Source organism: Antedon mediterranea, chromosome 1 (genome assembly GCF_964355755.1).
Source record: "Antedon mediterranea chromosome 1, ecAntMedi1.1, whole genome shotgun sequence".
In the NCBI taxonomy this organism is placed as follows: Eukaryota; Metazoa; Echinodermata; class Crinoidea; order Comatulida; family Antedonidae; genus Antedon; species Antedon mediterranea.
Window position 1 is genome coordinate 13,479,625 of NC_092670.1, and position 17,943 is coordinate 13,497,567.

The following is a 17,943-nucleotide window of genomic DNA, read 5'->3' on the forward strand; positions in this document are numbered from 1 at the left end:
TTGTGGTGGATATATTTCACAGCCAATATCAACACGCACATCGGACAAGTGTGAACAGGATTTAAAACCGCTTAAAATCTGGTAAGGCTCCTGCGCGTTAAGCCACTTTCACACGTTTGCACCTATCCGGGTTATTAGTTTCGTCTCTCTAGCTCAGTCAGACAACCTATTATCAGAATAAAAGCGTATACTAGTATACAGCGATTCCAGTGGTTTCGTAAAACTGTTGTTATAACGCCTGAGTAGATTCTTGTCACTTGATTGGATGATGATAGGTCACATGATATTCAATAACTACTCTGTTATTTTAATTATTTTGTCATTAAATGAGTGCAATACTTGCGTTATGCGAGTGCAATTCGTTATATTCCCGTTGAATTTCGTTATATGCGCGTTCGTTCTTGTTACACTGCACAGTGAGCAAGCACGTACTGCACGAGGCTATGACTGTTGACGGAAATCAACATGTAGTGTGCTTCATCTACAGACATTGATTACTCTGCGTCTAAAGCGCGCTGCCATTTTTCATTGCTTTAGGTCTTGGCCTAACCTCTCAGCAGCAGGTGTGTAATGATCTATATTCGTGCAATGGAACAAATAATTCCATTCGGTGAAATGTTCACCTCATGAAATATTTGTACCAATGCACTCATAAGCATTCATTATTTTGTATAATATGAAATTGTCGCATGTCACGCGAATGCACGCATGTCACATGTAGTAGGTAGATTTTATTCGTTTTTGTAGCTGAATAGAAATCATACAGTATATACTTGTTAATGTGCAAAGTGTAATATACGAGTTGTGTATTATACGTTTGAAAAAGCAGCAGTAAAGATCACGTTACACTCATCCCTCAACGATTATCCCAAAGTATTACGATTTATCAAGTAGATATCGCAGCTATTCTGTCGGGAAATCAACACAATATCTAGTAGAATTATAATCTTGGATTATTATATATTTCAAATACATTTCAATAGGGAATATTGTTTAAAAAATTCATTTAAAACGCTATACGCGACACATATTAGTACACAAAGCAGGAAATATCTGGTGGACCACACGCTTCATACAGTATTATCCGCTGTGGTGTCAATAATGATAAAGTTTCTAATTATAGGATAGATGAAATGGACGAGCGTATTTTGTAATATTTAGATATATATCAATAATTGCTATAAGGAAATGGTATCCATCTTTCTTAATAGCCACAAACACACAAATGAATAATAAATAACTCCAGAATTTAGAGTGCATTTACCACATTTCACCTTTTACACTCTTTTCTCGTTTAACTAATTCATTCACACATCTACATCATTAACTACGGTAGATCTTTTTGGGACACCCTATTCAGACTTCACCTCTATTATTAAAGCAGTGACGAGTGAATTTTTACTCTTCTTTGATTAAAGTTACAGGGTAATAAGTATTCAGGAGACGCCCACCAGGTGACACATTATTTGGTCTGAAACTGTACCTTTAATAAGCTGTTTATAATTGTGAATTTGCAAATGAGGAACAATGTATTTCTAGACTTGACTTAAATCAATCGCGATGAAAAATACAAACATTTTATATATCATTTGAAAACTAAAAAATATTGTGATAGGCTGAAGAATATTTTAAATTACAAATGCCTCATGTTTCCCATTTACCTGAATCGGTATTGCGTATTATTACTTAAAAGCGCCTGTTCGGTGTATAAGTTACAGATCGCAGCAGGAACAAACGTGCACGTTTTGAAATTTAAGAGAATCAAGTCAATACATTTGACAACAGGTGAGTCTTAAGCAATTTAATGAACATTTTTTGGATTAAGGACTTTGTTGGGAATGGAAAACTGGTTTTTTAAACAGTTGGTGCTGCTCTTAGAAGATAAAGATTGCTGATGCCGAATTTGTTTAAACAAATCACGTTGTTTACAACAACAAGCAACTATTAATTTAAATTAAATTAATAGCCGGTTGTCGGTGTTTACCGGCAACATAGGAAAATACCATGATACAGCATCACATGTATCGTATAGTATCTTAGTTCACAGCCTAACCCTAACATACTTACCTGTTGCGGGCACCATTTGATACACATGATCTGCCATTAACCGAAATAGTCCGGTATAATAACAAAGGAATGCTGAGAATCGGGTGATATTATGCAAATTAGGAAAAACTAATATGCAAATTATGGTAACAATATAATGTACCCATGCTGAGCTCGTCAATTGTTTATAACGTCTAATTTGCAATTTTCTTCAACAATTAATATATATATGGACACGATTACGTCATATCACCGCCATATGTGGTACATCTCACTTTTTAGTGACTCTACAGCTCACTATGTCGGTCGGTTGGTCGGTCGGTAAACACTAACTCAAATTTGAGCACGCGACTGCAGACATGCATATGGCCTTGTTTGTTGTCAAACTAGTTATTATACTGAAGGAAGACAGAGCGTAAGTCCTCATACATAAAGGTACGGGAGACAGAAATAATGCTTCGACACGTATTTTCAATCTGAACATGTTTTATAGGTAATTTAAAGATGCTATGTGTAAGTATCAGACGTTTTTATTGTCGTTGGCGTGTTTAATTACATAAGGCTAAATGGTTTTCTAAGATCATTTTTTGTCGCTAACACTGCGTGTATTCTATGTATAGATTGGAACAGCGTCATTTCATGTCTAATGGATCAACACAAACTACGCGAAAAGGTTATTTTACACAAACTAATTGATAAAAAACCTAAGACCATACGATAACTATGACATACGTCATAATGCAACATATTAATAAACAAATGTAAACACATTCGTTCAAATTGTGTATGTTACCTAGTCCGTAGAGAGCAGATAATATACAAAATACGAATCATGCAAACGTAATATACCGCCTGTGACGTTACGAAGCAAGTCGAAGCGCGCATCCAGGCCTGTGTACACTGAGCATGTACACACGTGAGGTGCACGTCGCGTCATGCGTTGAATTTAATGAAGCGAGTTGGAAAAGTGTTAATGAAAGCACCCAGAAACTGAGTGAAGTGCTTGGCAACATCACCACGCAGATGGCGAATGTTGATATTTAGGCGCGCCCATGTTAAAAGAATACAAATGTTTCTTTTTTTAATTTGTGAAGTTATTAATGATTAAGGGTTTTCTGTGAGTATATACCTATTTACACCGATAAATTCAGAATTATAACTTGAAAATTGTAGGCGCTATGTGCTAACAAACAAACAAAGCAAGTAGGCCTACTACACTTTCTGTATTGCCAAGTAACAAGTTGCCCATAAGCAATTCAAACGAATTCACGCACGGAGACTTCGCAAGTTCAAATTCACCGCGTTGAAATTGGAAATCGACTGACGACGCCTTCTAACTTGAGTATGATTTGATGTTCACACTAAAATCGTTCATCGCGTCAAAATTACAGTTCGATCTACTAACATTTTTCAGTTTTACACTGGCCATTAGCGGATACCCTCTTCGTGGCGGCATGTATAGTGACGATATTTATCGTATCATTTACTGTATACCGTCCCATTGGGTGGGTTTTCATGACGTTTAACGTTTAAACAAAGTCGTAAATTAAACTACAGTAATACAAAATAAGTTCAATCCGCCAAGTAATCAATGTTATTTAAACAGGCAATACGAAGCCAGTTTAATTATGAATGCCCTACATTATCGACGATTCTGAATACAGTTTCTTTAATATGTATGCTAATCATTTTATCCAACGACTGTAATAATTTCAACTTCCTGATTGCTGTTAGTAGACTAAATTAAACATTAATGTATCAATGTAATATTAACTAAGTACGTAAACAATTGTATTTTTATAACTAGGTAAATCATGAATTTATCTGCAGAGTATGAACAAAAATAATTGCCTTTTGTTTGTGTATTAACGATCAACTTATCACATTTCAGTAGATTTGATTGAATTAGGCATTAGTTAGACACAGACTAAATTTTGTGAAACATTTTTTTCTGAAACAGGATCGTTGGAAACCATCTTATGTTTTCTTTGCGCAACCATGATTCAATTAACTTTAAAATGTTAATAATATTTATAATTTTTTTTCTGTTGGCGTCGGCAAGTTATTGCAAGTAATAAAGAAAGCACAGATAATTTGTATATTTAATTAATGCTCCTGGCGATAATGCAATATTCGATCAGTAACACGTTCCCGACTTTACTGCCACCGCCCCTACCAAGATTAAAGCGTGCTTCCCATTAGCGACGCAACGCAACGCAGCCGACGCAACGTAAGCAAATGCCCTTCTAATAATTGTGTCTGCCCTCGATCCTGCGTGAAATCAAACCTGCGATGTTTGCAACACTGTTGCGTTGTCGGTTCCCACTTGTGATTACGCAATACAGCACCTTCGATACGTCGTGTTGCGTTCTAGTGGGAACCACGCTTGGTAGAATGCCCATAAATGATAATTTGTTATGTACAGAAGTAGGCCTAACTATGAAATGTCCATTCAAGGCTATCAAATTACGTGTAAGTTTTGGTCCATTCACACACATGACATATGCTTTGCCATACAATATACGATATAGCGCCATCATCTTCGTTCTTGTCATAAAAATCTATTTTAAGTTCCTATTCTGGATAAAGTAATCAAATCAATCTACAATGCATTGTAACTTTCTAACAAAGAAAGACAAATTCTGGACATCACGCAAGTTGTTTTGGCTTTTTTTTTTATCGTGTCCAAATTTTTTTTTACTGATTGTGTGTTCGTTTTATAATGATAGCTTTTATATTTTTATCTCGAAATGTATATTTGTTAAACTTTAATTTGTTAAACCAAGTTGCAATAAAGAATATGATTATTTTTATACATTCTTCCAAAATAATTACATCTTTATCTACGTTGTTGGCAAAGTCGAAATCATTCGAATTGATCACTCTGCTTCCGTTATTTCTGTGTAGCAATATCCTTGCTTATCGTTTTATCGCTTCATGTTCAACACGTAATTGCAATAATAATAGCATTTCTGTAGATATTCAACGATGGTTTTCTCATGGGATCACCCCTTTCTCTAATTGGTATTTTAAGTACCTAACAGCAATCAAAATAAAAACGTAATATTTCTGTATTTTATAGTGGCACATCATTATTGGTTAATATTTTAAAGAAATGTTCCAGCATAAATCATCGTGGAGTCCACAGGAATAATTTCAACACAACTTAAAGAGACGCCTATAGTGTTTTATTATTATTATTATTTTTAAATGTTATCTTAATTTTTGTTTGTAAAATCGCCGTTAAAACATAGAATAAAATTGTGGTTTAAGAGGATTAGATTATTGTTATGTTTAGTCGACAGTCGGTGTTTTTTAAAGCAGCTCAAGTATTATACGTAATACTGCCATGTTAAATATTTATATTGGGCGAAATGCAGTGTAGAACCTAGACAATTTCTCAAACAAAACACGTGCTGAGAGCAATTACTTCACTTGGTACAAAATGCATATTTATCTAGCACTTTAGAATATTTTTCAACTAAGTGGTTACTTAATAATCTTAGTATAAGGGCCTATACGGTAAACTTGCTTATAGATAATAATATACAGATTCAAATCTGTTTCCGATTCGATTACGAACATTAGTAATTTTTTACATTTTCAGTTTTTCAATTTTTACCTCAACCTGATACAGTAGACAAAGTATTTCGAAAGCAAGACCATTGGCTGTATTCACAATTCACACTTTCATGCTAAGGGAAACACTAGTGAAATACTTAATATTAAGGGAAATATCTTCGTACTATGTGGTGGTTCCCAGTTCTTTTAATTTTCCACGCCGCTTTATCTACCTATTTTTAACTAGGTATTTACAGATGAGTGGAATGTGAGTTGTTCTTATATCGAGAATTGAACCTCTCTGAAACTTTCTGTCGGATAGTACTCAAACCATGTGGGTAGGTTGGGGAAGTATGTATTGTAGGCCTAAAATATATAAGCATTCATGGTGCAGTTAAGTGTACTTTTGTATAGTTTCCTCCGTACGTTTCATAATTAGGACATCGTGTTCCGTCATGGTTTTTTTTTTCAAAGTGGAACGAAGACATCATAGTACCGTTTGATTGCCTTGTTCAATTCATCAACCATAAGAATAAATGGATATGAATAAGTATCTTCGCAAATAATCACCACTTAAGAAAATCGATAGTAGATTACAACAGGTGGCAAATACGTAAACGATGCCATAGGCTAATTCTCAAGTAATGCCTTCAATCAGAAAATGAAAAACAAATTGCACGCTTTATAAGTTATAATAATAATTTAACGGTTATGAAGAAAGCTTGAATGGTTAATGGATGAGTTTATGTGATTTAAAAGTTACAAGAAACAAGGTCGAAAATGTTGTGGTGTATATTATGACATCCATTATTTACGTCAATTTTCTAATTTTACAGTTTCGTCTGTGGATGACGTCGCTGTCAAAAACGAACACTATTCTGAGTTGCAATCATGTACATAACAAAGTACATGTCAACTAACATAATGACTGTTTGTTAATGCCGTAATAATCTTTGAAAGAGAAATGTTTGTTAAAAGTAGGTTGTTTAATGTCGCAATAGAACACATCTTACCCATCAAGTATATGTCGGAAAACTATAGTAATCACCAAGTATATAATGATGTTGAAAATGATGATTGCTTTGTTGTGGCTGCTCGTGGCAATGCATTTTATTGATTCTATTTTGAATGATTTGTATATTAATTGTTGGCGTAGGAAGAAAGAGAAAAATCAAACAATGTATAATTAGGCCTATCTTTCATATTTACTGATGTTAAAAACAAAATTCGACTGTGTATCGTCCGATTGCAGCAGTGAAGTACAAGTTACTGTAAATTGTGTTCGAAATAAACAAAATATATTATAGGCAATCAATTTAGGCCTAATACAATAATGATAATTGATATAAACTCGGATTTTGAATCTTCGATTAAACTATTACTAATGCTTTAACTCGCATTAAATTCATGATCCAATTTTTCATTTATTCGATAAATCTTCAATGCTTTCATTAAACGTAGATAAATATTGATAATTCGAGTGTGAAATGTATTAATCTGGAGGGAATATATTGTTCTAATTCAATAACTAACCGTATACGTATTGTTGTTGCATGTCTGCTATAGAATATCACATCAGTTTTTTATCTCGACTACGGTAGGTCAAATTTAGAAATCGGCTTAGTCACAAAAAAACACACTTATGTGATGCATGTTGGTGATTTTAAACCAGGAGTCTTTACCAGAGATGTTCACATAGGCCTGTAAGTTACATTTAATGGTATACTTTGTACATCATTAACCACCTGACTATCCCGATTTCCCGACTGAGAGGGCCCGACGCTAGCTATTATTTTCCGTACGAGACTTTCTCCATCGTTGCGGATGTTTCGATGGATATTGTATTCTGTAAAATAATTGCGCATGCGTTGTTTATACGCACGTTTGTTACGCTTACGATGTGATGCTCAGTGCATTTCGTCAAAATGCCCGTTCAGCCTCCTTAACGGAAGAGCAGTTGACACATCACCAGTCTTAAAAATGTCTACTTACGCCGATCGTGTATTCGTTTCATCGCCAATGTAAATATAAATCATTTTCAAAGAATCACATTTGACTCTTGTACACAAGTATCTACATAAAGTAGAAATGTATTAGTATTCAATTTTTTACAAATCCAATAAAAGGTAAATAAGCTATAAGTTTCATCTAGATTTCACTCGCATGTTCGTATTTTTCGTAATTGAATGTCTTGTCTTTTCTTCGACTATTATTATACTATTATTGGTAATATCAGACATTTTCAATACACATGCTATGGCGACTATATTCCTGTGTCAGGGGATTTATTTCGCCTGATCCGTGCGTAAATTTACAAAAAGCTACCAATAAATCGTGACGCGATTCTCGTATATATTACCACTGTAATTGTTAAAGCATGTTGAAACATCTATTATAACACAATGTGCTTTGGTGTTATTTAATAAAAAGTACATTATTATCGGAGTCACTTAATATTTTGGTTGAAGTAGATTACTGGATGTGAAAACGTCAACACTTTTAGCGTGAATACACGATCTTTTGTTACCAGCGTAAAGTACAGATGATTGCTTGCAATAAATAAGACGTTACTATACTGTTGGTCTTGCGTACCATACCCTCATGTACAAGTGTCCCTTTTGAAGGGATGTTCCTTGAAAAGGGATTGGTAATAGTGTAAAAAAAATTTTCACCTCAATGGAAGTGTCCCGTGTCCGAATAATAATAATAATAATAAGATTTGTATAGCGCTCATACCACTCCAGAGTGCTCAAGGCGCATTTAAAAATAAATAAATAGAGGGGTTCATGTTATTTAACGGTCTACATACTTTCTTTTTTTCGTTTGAATTTGGTGGGATAAGCTTGGTTCGCAATGACGTAAGCGCAACCCAAGTAACACATGATGGATTATTCGAACTGTCGCTTGATTCTTATCTCACTTGCATTGTGCCTACGACGTCCTTGCGCTGTGCCTGTGGAACAACGCTTTAAGCTTGGTTCCCACTAGAACGTAACGCAAGGACGTAAACGCAACGCAAGCGTTTTAACCAATGACAAGCGTTATAGACAGTTAGCAATCACAAGCGAATAAGCCATCGCTTGTGATTGGTTAATTCACTTACGTCCTTGTGTTGCGTCGCTAGTGGGAACCACGCTTTAGTTTAATTCGCCACGCCGTCCGTATATATAGACGCAATATTTCCGTAACAATTATAGTGGCCGTGGTTCCTGGCTACAAGGACAAGGCAGCCTCTACTCAAAATCCCGTTTGGTCGTACAGAAAGATTTAGATCTTCACCAGTCCCTTTTTTAGTCCGACTCATTAATGATGAATATTGAATAGGCTGGCACTATTTTAACTTACAGGTGGACCAATTTTAATGTGGTAAATTAATTTTATTATTAATTTTTTTTTTTTTTTTTTTTTTTTTTTTTTTTAAACTAGTTTTACCTTTTATACATAATGTATTTATATATTTTTATCAAATTTTGTAAAATACTACTTTTCAGCCTTTTGGCTGCCGTTGTATTTTGATGTCTTTTTATGAATAAATATACCTAAAAAAAAAAAAAAAAAAAAAAAAAAAAAAAAAAAAACATGACCAATCACAATTGATGGATTATCTGCCGTGAATTATTGGGATTGGTCAGATGTAGCCTATTATCATATCTATATTACAGTTATTTACGTTACGTGTCAAGTCCTTGCGCTGTGCTCTAGAGTACCGAAAATCGGCTGGCCACGTTGCATCAAGATGATCTGTAATTACGGAAGCCTATTCGGGTCACTAGTTAATAATATTGACGTTAATATTGACCGCCAGCCACTACACGTTATCATAAGAGAACCAACGTTATTTGCCGTCACATTTCAACGCAAACATACTTGTTGACGCAATACAGACATATAATTAAGTGGCGGCCGCCATATGCTTAAGTGGTGGCGCCAGATAATCACGTGGCGGCTGCCAGGTAAGGGGCGGCCTCCACACACAGCTCTTAAAATATAATTGATTAGTGGCCCGAATGGGCTTTCGTATTTTTAATAACTCAGGATACGACATATTACGGTACCGTACGTTATTATAATTGAATTGAAATAAATATATAAGTAATATGAATCACCGAGTCATTTGCATTCTTTAGTCCTATTTAACATAATGACTATAAATAATTAACCTATAAACGTATAGGAAATATTGCGTTTCAATTTTATGGAAAACATCGGTTGAAAAGCTTACGGCGAGTCCGATTCGACCAATCAAAGTGCACATCAAACGCTATTATTGGGTAGTAACTGAGAACTTTATTACACTTAATTGCAACTCTTTATACATCAATTTAATAGCTCTTGAGGATTATCAGCGACGATAATTTGGACTTATGATACAGAAACTGTACAAAAAATCCATTTCTGGTCGCATAACGAATACGTGGAAACCATTCGGATACATTAATACTTAGGTATGTTATGTTTTGGTTATAAATACAGTAATTACGGACAGTATTACATACGTCGATGTATAGTGTTTTGGTTGCAATGCATTGGATACGGTCGCCTATGTACCATTCTGTGTTTGTTTTATTCAATTTAATGAATTTTGTTCTCACTAGGACACAATACGAACTGTAGTTTGTGATTGGTTAATTGAGTTGCGCATACGACTTGTATAAATCTTGCTTCTCAATGAAACTTAACGCAGGGACGTAAGCGCAACGCAAGTAATTTGACCAATTACAACGCGTTGGATCACTAAAACCTTGTGGCTTGTAATTTGTCGTCATTGGGAATCAAATAATTTGTTTATAACGAAAGGTTAACACCCTATAGCGTAACATTCACGTAGTGAGTTACTTATCACCTTTAATACGTTCAAAAATTCATGTCAGACAGGCGGACATTTAAATTGATTATAATAACGTGATTCTCCTAAATAAAATGCTAACTGCTCCGACACCTATCATTACATGTCAAATGCACCTAGTATAACAAGACTTGACGGGCGTCAGACGGGATATCATAGGCTGACCGACCGTCAACGCACTACGTATACTACTAACTATAGGCCTATATCATCGCTTTTGCAGTAAGAAGCCTAGGCTAAAGGTGAAAAGTTAAAACTAAAAGTAAGCAAGACATTTCATTAGATAAACTTGGAAAGCAAACGTAAGACTAGAAGCAGGAGGTATAATGCCTTTACGCCGATGCCCTTTTGGTGCACATATTGTATTTTGGTTGCAAAATAATGCATGTAGCAAAGTCAATTAACTTCAATGCTCCGAGGTTGGAGGGTTATGCTTTGTTTTCTGGGAAAATTCATTTTATGTAATATGTATACACTCTTTATTATTCCAAAGTAGGACAATGCGCATGCGTAGAAGATATCCAAAATAATTCACAAATAAAACACACCGGGGCGATGTCATAATGCCCGGTACATAGGTCGTTCAAGTAGAAGTACGAATGGTGAAGACTAAGCTAGTCCATCAGTGACAGAAATGTCATTAATATTTATATTTAAGTATTAATTTTAATATAAGTACATTGATTTATTTAAAAGTGTTTGGTTAAGCTGCATCTGTTTCTTTATTTCCCGTTAGATCCATCTAAGCCACATGGGTTGAACTTATCGAATTAAAGGAGGGATATAATCGCCTTTAGCGCCCTGGGTTGTTTTTGCAAGCATGGCCTACGGCGTTTCTAAGAGTTTAATCCAAACAATTTTCTGGAGACTTCACGGTTAAGGAACGTTCTTCCTACTGGGACACTACTTAGTTCATTATTTTTTTGGAATTTGATATAATAAAGCATTTATTAGTATTACTGGTTCCCTGTCATTCGTAAGTAAACGTATAGTTGTAGGCCTATGTGCTTTGAGTAGAGAAATGTCTGTATTGTTCTGTCTGAACTGCTTACAGCAATGTTGCAATGGCGTATTTCTCATTCCATTCATCATTATGATTTCAAGTGAAATAAAACAATTCCTTCAATAACTTTAGCTCTTGTCATTCGATTATACCAGTGTCTGTTATTGTAAATGAATTGTGTGTCTTGAGATCGGGAAGAGCGATACTTTTTCATTTTCTTTTTCTCTGATCTGCTTTTGCAATCTTGGTAATGGCTTTCTCATAGGCTATAACCATTATAAATAAAACGATTACTTTCCTGTTATTCGTGAATGTTTTATGTGTTTATGTCGGGGTTAATGTACAAAGAAAATGTCTATTTTTAGAGCGATACCTTGTTATTTTTTTACTACCTTATACTATACTTTTATATACAGAATCTTGTTAATCATAGGCCTATAACCCAATAAATGAAATAAGTTAATTAAAGCTGAAATCTACTTTTTGTCTTTAATTTTCTTGCAACAGTTTGATAATTTAATTTGAACTATATTAATATTAATCACTCGTGTTAATTCTCTCCTTGTTAATTGATTTAGATAAATATATCTCTATATGCTCGTTTATATTATTATAATTATGGATTAAAGCATTTTCTTAAGTACCGGAAAATATTAATCAAATATTCCAATAAATATACATTTAGCACAATGTATTTATAATTATTTTAAAAATTATTAAATTAAATTGTTTTGAATTTTTTATTACACTTACACACGCGGCTAGAAAGAAAGAAAGGAAGTATGTTGCCCAAGAATCGTCTAGATTACTGACTAAATCTCTATAAATGTGGTTAGCTATAAACCTTAAAATATTGTATTTTAATTTATGATTAACATATGATGATAAAAAAAAAGGTTTTGTTTATATTTATTAATTTTATTGAAAGGGAACAAGTTGAAATCGTAAATTATTGCCAACATAAATATAGATGACAGAACAGTTATATATATTAGGCCTATATAATTGTACCGTAATAATTGAATTAAAAATAGAAAAAAAGAAAAAAAAAATCTGTTGAATTAAAACTTAAAATAATGTTTATCACATTAAAAACGTCATGAATATTAATTACACATGTGTTCCAACATTGAGACATTATGAAAAACGTATCAAAAATAATTATTTGTGGGTGTAAGATAAAGGTAACTATGGATAATTATTTCTCCATGAGGTAAAAAAGGGTTCCCGCAAAAAATGACAAAACCCACTATTGAAATTGTAGGCCTAATACTTCTATGTTTACGTATAACACATTTAGAAACATCCAATTGAACATAAGGTTAGTGATAATGAAATTTGACTTGGTTCTTGTCAACCAAAACTTTAGCAATTCCCAAAATGCTAATAAAACTTGTAATACATTGTCGGAAATAGGTTTTTAGTAATGAAATATAAAAGATCGGCTATGGTCTGTCTATTTTTACAACATGAACAAAAATACGTTTTAAATTAACTCTATTTTATTCTAGATTTTATATAAATTAAGTTTTGTATAGTGTGCGCCCACGTGTGTGTAAAAATGTTATTAGACGATGTGAAAGGGTGAAACGGACAGTAAAAAATATATTTTATTAAAAAAAAACAGGCCTATAGCTATAATAAATCAAATATGATCAGTCTTAAAGGTCAGATGCGGGGCAAAAAATCATACATTGCAATATCGATCTATACCGTAGTTTCCCGTATGTTTATGTAATATAACTTCTACAGATTTGTATTTTTATGCTATAGCAACAATTTTTATTAATTCTTTTATTTTATTTCACATACATCCAACAGCGATATCGCCAATTACAGGATGCCTTAAAGACTCGCATAAATATATAAGATTAATATAATATATAACAACTTACATCAAAGTTAACGATCAGAAAATCACAGTTAAACAGTTAAATAGCATAAACTACCTTAATTTTGAAGATGGAAAAATTGTTGTAGAAAATTATCTACTGTATAGGCCTACCCACCATGACATGTTATTACATTGGTTAAGCTACCTATAACTACTGAAAAAAGGGTATGTCTTGTTTATATAGCAGCATTTTGCCAAATTGTGTTGGCCTATTTGACAATTTTAAGGGAAATTTAAAACTAATTAAAACTTTTTTGTTATGATTTGTGTTACACATATTTTATTTAAGTACACTTAACTAAATTATTATATTTACTATTCATACCCGTACCTGAGCTTTAAATATCTAAATTAAGCTTAAGTAAGATACCGGCAATTAGTTATAAAGCTAAATTGTATTAACTAGAGAATATATATTTATTACTATGCGACCTTTGTAACACAAACTAACATCTAACTCTATTTACAGGCGTCTAATTCATTAACAGACAACTTTTATAAATTAAAGGCCATCCGGGTCAAAATAAATTATACGTTTCTTGACGTCATAATAATCCATTAGATGAAACGTAATGATCTGAATAGTTTCTGTATTTACTCCATCACGCGGTAATTTACGGATTTCTCAAATAAAAATATTTTGATATTGTATGCACGGTTCCAATGACTCAAAGATTTTAAGTAATAATGTGCTGTCAAGTTAAACGTTATATAATAATAATATAATATAATAATAATATATACGAATTTGTAAAGCGCCAATTCCAGCAACAATTAGTGATCAAAGGCGCTGTGGACTTAGTAGGGTCTTCACATCGTTTCTTCGGCAGCCAACTACAGCGCTATATTACGTCTGTCCACGACAGTGTGTATGTATGAACTAGTACACCGCGGTAACCCCCTACTCGTCTCGAAAGATGTACTAGGTTCTTTAAAGTGCACATGAGCCAGATGTACACTGGACCTACGGTTTATAGTCGTTATCCGAAAAGACATACTTCTACCAAGTAAAGATATAGAAATACTATAAATAACGGGCCGAACAAAATCGATTTGGTTTGATTTATTTCAATTTCGACAAAACAAAAAAATAGGCAGAAATACAAACTTTAAGCAAATTATAAACAAAATTAAACAGTATCAAATATCATGTAAAATTGCCGCTGATTAAGCTATTCGGTACGCTTTAAATGAGAGTCCTGAGACTTTGAAACTTTATACAGATACAATGTAAACATTCATGAACAGAACGTAGAAATATATAAAGAAAAATATCGTTATTTTTTGTTTAAATGACAGCGATTTTTAAAGATTTTTTATTTTCTCCTTAAAATTGTTTAAATATGCCTACTAACATTTTTCAGCTAGCTGCTGTTCCATTCATTTTTAGAGTGAAGTTTTCCATATCGCATTAAAACAGTTTTTTATCTGCATGCTTACTCTATTATGGGAGTAAAACATATCCAGGGAGTGATGAATGAAAGTGTTAAAGTATAGCCGGATGGTTCCACGAGTCGGGTTCACAAGTGATTAAAGAAGAGTCTGCACTATAATAGGTCGCAAGTATAAAGATTGGTTCCCACTTGGACGCAATGCAAGGATGTAAACTCTCTGCAAGTAGTAATTAGACCAGTCACGACGCATGAGATGCACGAAAACTGTCCCCTTTTTTTTTTTATTGCGTCGAGTGCTACGTCGTTGCGTTGCATCTAGTGGGAACCGAGCCTGTTTAGATTTTTTTAAATTTTATTGCCAACAAAAAAAACAACATAAATAGGCCTATATCATTGACAAAAGGTGATAAGATTTAGTTAAAAGAAACTAATCAAAGCTTAACACCAACTTGCATAAGAAATAGAATAATTAATCATAATATGAAGAAAACGAAGATAAATGTTAAACTTTAAGTTACGATAACTATAAATAAATAGCAATACAAATTTAAAATGTGATAAACTAAAACTATTAATATAATAGAGTCGTTAGATACCGTACATATAGCTGTTTCAATAAAATGTTTGTTGAAATGTTATACAGTTTTATTACAACCCTCGAGATTGGTTGACATTTCGTATCCCGTGTCGTTAGTGCGATCTGCTTTTTTACATGCTTTACGGTGAGGTTTTTTTACATGATACGGTCGTTTTTTTACATGCTACGGTCCGTGTTTTACATACGGTACAGTTATAGAATGGCTCTGTTGAAATGTTTGTGCCACACGACAGGTCGATGAATATTAATACTTCACCTTAAACCAACATGTTATAGAGTGCGCTATCTCACTTGCTTCGATCTGGACCAACAACTTTTTTGCCGCTTAGTTTTTGACGTCCGATTTACATACATGTAAGCGGCATGTTCTGTATTAATTTCTTAGAACATTGATGTGTTAATAAAATGAATAAACACATAATAATGAATGTTTTGTGTTCGTTCAATGGAGAGATTTGACTGCCGGCTTCATGTCATTGAAGAGAACAATCGTTCGACCTGTGGGATTATTCTCGCCATTTGAAACTAAAAATTCTAAAGTAGCCTTTGCGAATGACGAACGCGAACGGAGTAGACGCAATGAGAGACCTAATTTGTTGTACAGTTTCAACAATGTTATCATGGAATTCACAATTATAAACCAATCAAGTCCCGCATCCCAATATCTTCTTGATATAACCTTTAGGCTAATTAGAATATTTTTGGATTTTATCAACAATCTTTCTCTAACATGTTATGAGCAAACATCTTATTTTGAGTTACCGAGTTCACCAGTATTATAGATGAAGTATGACTTATCATGATGTACACCCACCTGTTTCTAACACCACCATTATAATATGTACTTAACGAAACATAATAACACGTATTTGATTACACAATTTAACAGTTTAATAGAAAATCAAATGAAAACACTGGAATGTGATACTACTGAATAAACATTGAACGAGATGGATCTCAGAATATTGAGAACCGGTTGATTGTAATGCATTTTTTTTAAATATAAAGTTTTCAAGCAACGATATTCACATTCTAAATTGGAATTATTAAAAGTATCTTCAATATGTTCTTCTATATCTATTTGATTATCTTACAATATTTTTGACATAATATAGGCTTTCTATCAAGACGAAACCGATTTCAAAATGTTCCGTAAAAATGCGGCTGCTCTCTGCGGCGGCGCGTCATTGCGTCGTGCATATCAATTGAAAACTAAGAAAAAATCGATGTAAAAATGAATCACGATAGGCTTATAATAAATTGAGAAGTCTGTTTTACTTTCGAAGCAAACTCAAATATCTTCCCTATCATATTACTTTTGTTGACAATACACATTTTCAGTTTACTTTAAGTTGCAATAATTTCATTTTTATATTGCTGCATTTTAAATGATTGATATGATCAGTAGGCAAAAAAAAAGAAGATCATAGCAATGGCATGGTTCCACAAAGAACATTTTGGAAAATAATGATATCGCTAACTTTGGTAGGTAAATAACCTGGATAACCATTTTAGTGATTACCTCCAGCGCAACCAACACCGTTGTTTCGATTAAAAAAGACGCGCGCGTAAACTTATATTACATACGTTGGCGCATCTACAATATGATAACCACGTTATTGAGTTTGTACCCGCGCGTAAACAACTTGCTTGTTATTCCAGACTAAATATTTTACTATTTTACAATTTATGATGAACATTAGTGTTGAACAAAGCATTTACACATAGATCTAATTCAAAAGTACGGTACGAGATATTTATGGATTAAAAATATTAAGATTGAATACCGTCTATGGCATTGACCCCAGAAGCAAGGGTAGCACCCAGTAATTCAATTTATACCTATTTCGTGAATAACTTCTACAAATTATCCTAATCTAATTTACTCGCTATTCAGTGGCTACGTTAATAAATACGATAGAAATAATTGGCTTGATATCAGATGACCATGCTAAATTAACTCTTAAAAACGCTCTCATCTCGTCTTTCTTTCGCCGTATATACATTTAGATTACTTATAACGCTACAATTAATAGGAATTTAATACGTATTGATACGTTTTAACTGACCATTTTAAAATCCGTCTTAAGACTGGAAGGAACTGTTAGAGTCTCTTGCTGACATTGGGAGGAATTGCCTTTGATTTCATCTCGATTTTTACTTTACTAAAATAACAGGCGGTAAGTTTGATTTTCTTTTCTTTGGTGTATAGTCAATGTGAAACGGGGCTTTCATTCGCTGGTAATTTGCAGCGACCGTAAACCAATTTATTTTTCAATTTTTTATTTGCGAACCAGGACCACTCTTTTACAATTATTAGACATACATGTTTTTCAAATTGCAGAACTTGTCCTCGTAAAATAATAATTATTCTAAATAGTTTTGAAAATATTGCAAATAAACCTGAAAAACAATACACATTTTTTTCATATTCACAAAATTGTTTGTGTTGCGCTTCTTTTGCTCGAAATAATCTATCTTCTGAATAGTTAGCTCAACAAACACAGGTGATGTAAGTGAAATTGATCCCTTTATTCCCACATTATTATGCAAATATCTATATTAAGAATAATATATGTTTTCGTTGTGACTGTTGACTTG

At 33.3% G+C, this 17,943-nt stretch overlaps 1 protein-coding gene across 4 annotated transcripts in view; it reads left to right on the forward strand.

Moving 5' to 3' along the window:
- LOC140057360 (calcitonin receptor-like) overlaps positions 1-17,943 on the forward strand; it is a 62,663-nt gene that overhangs the window by 5,136 nt on the left and 39,584 nt on the right. Inside the window, exon 1 of one of the 4 annotated variants that reach the window (XM_072103009.1) lies at positions 9,928-10,052. The exons of the other annotated variants lie outside the window; for them this stretch is intronic. The gene's annotated coding sequence lies outside the window, so the exon portion shown is untranslated. Of the gene's footprint in view, positions 1-9,927; positions 10,053-17,943 lie in introns of those variants that run through there. 4 annotated transcript variants of the gene reach the window in all.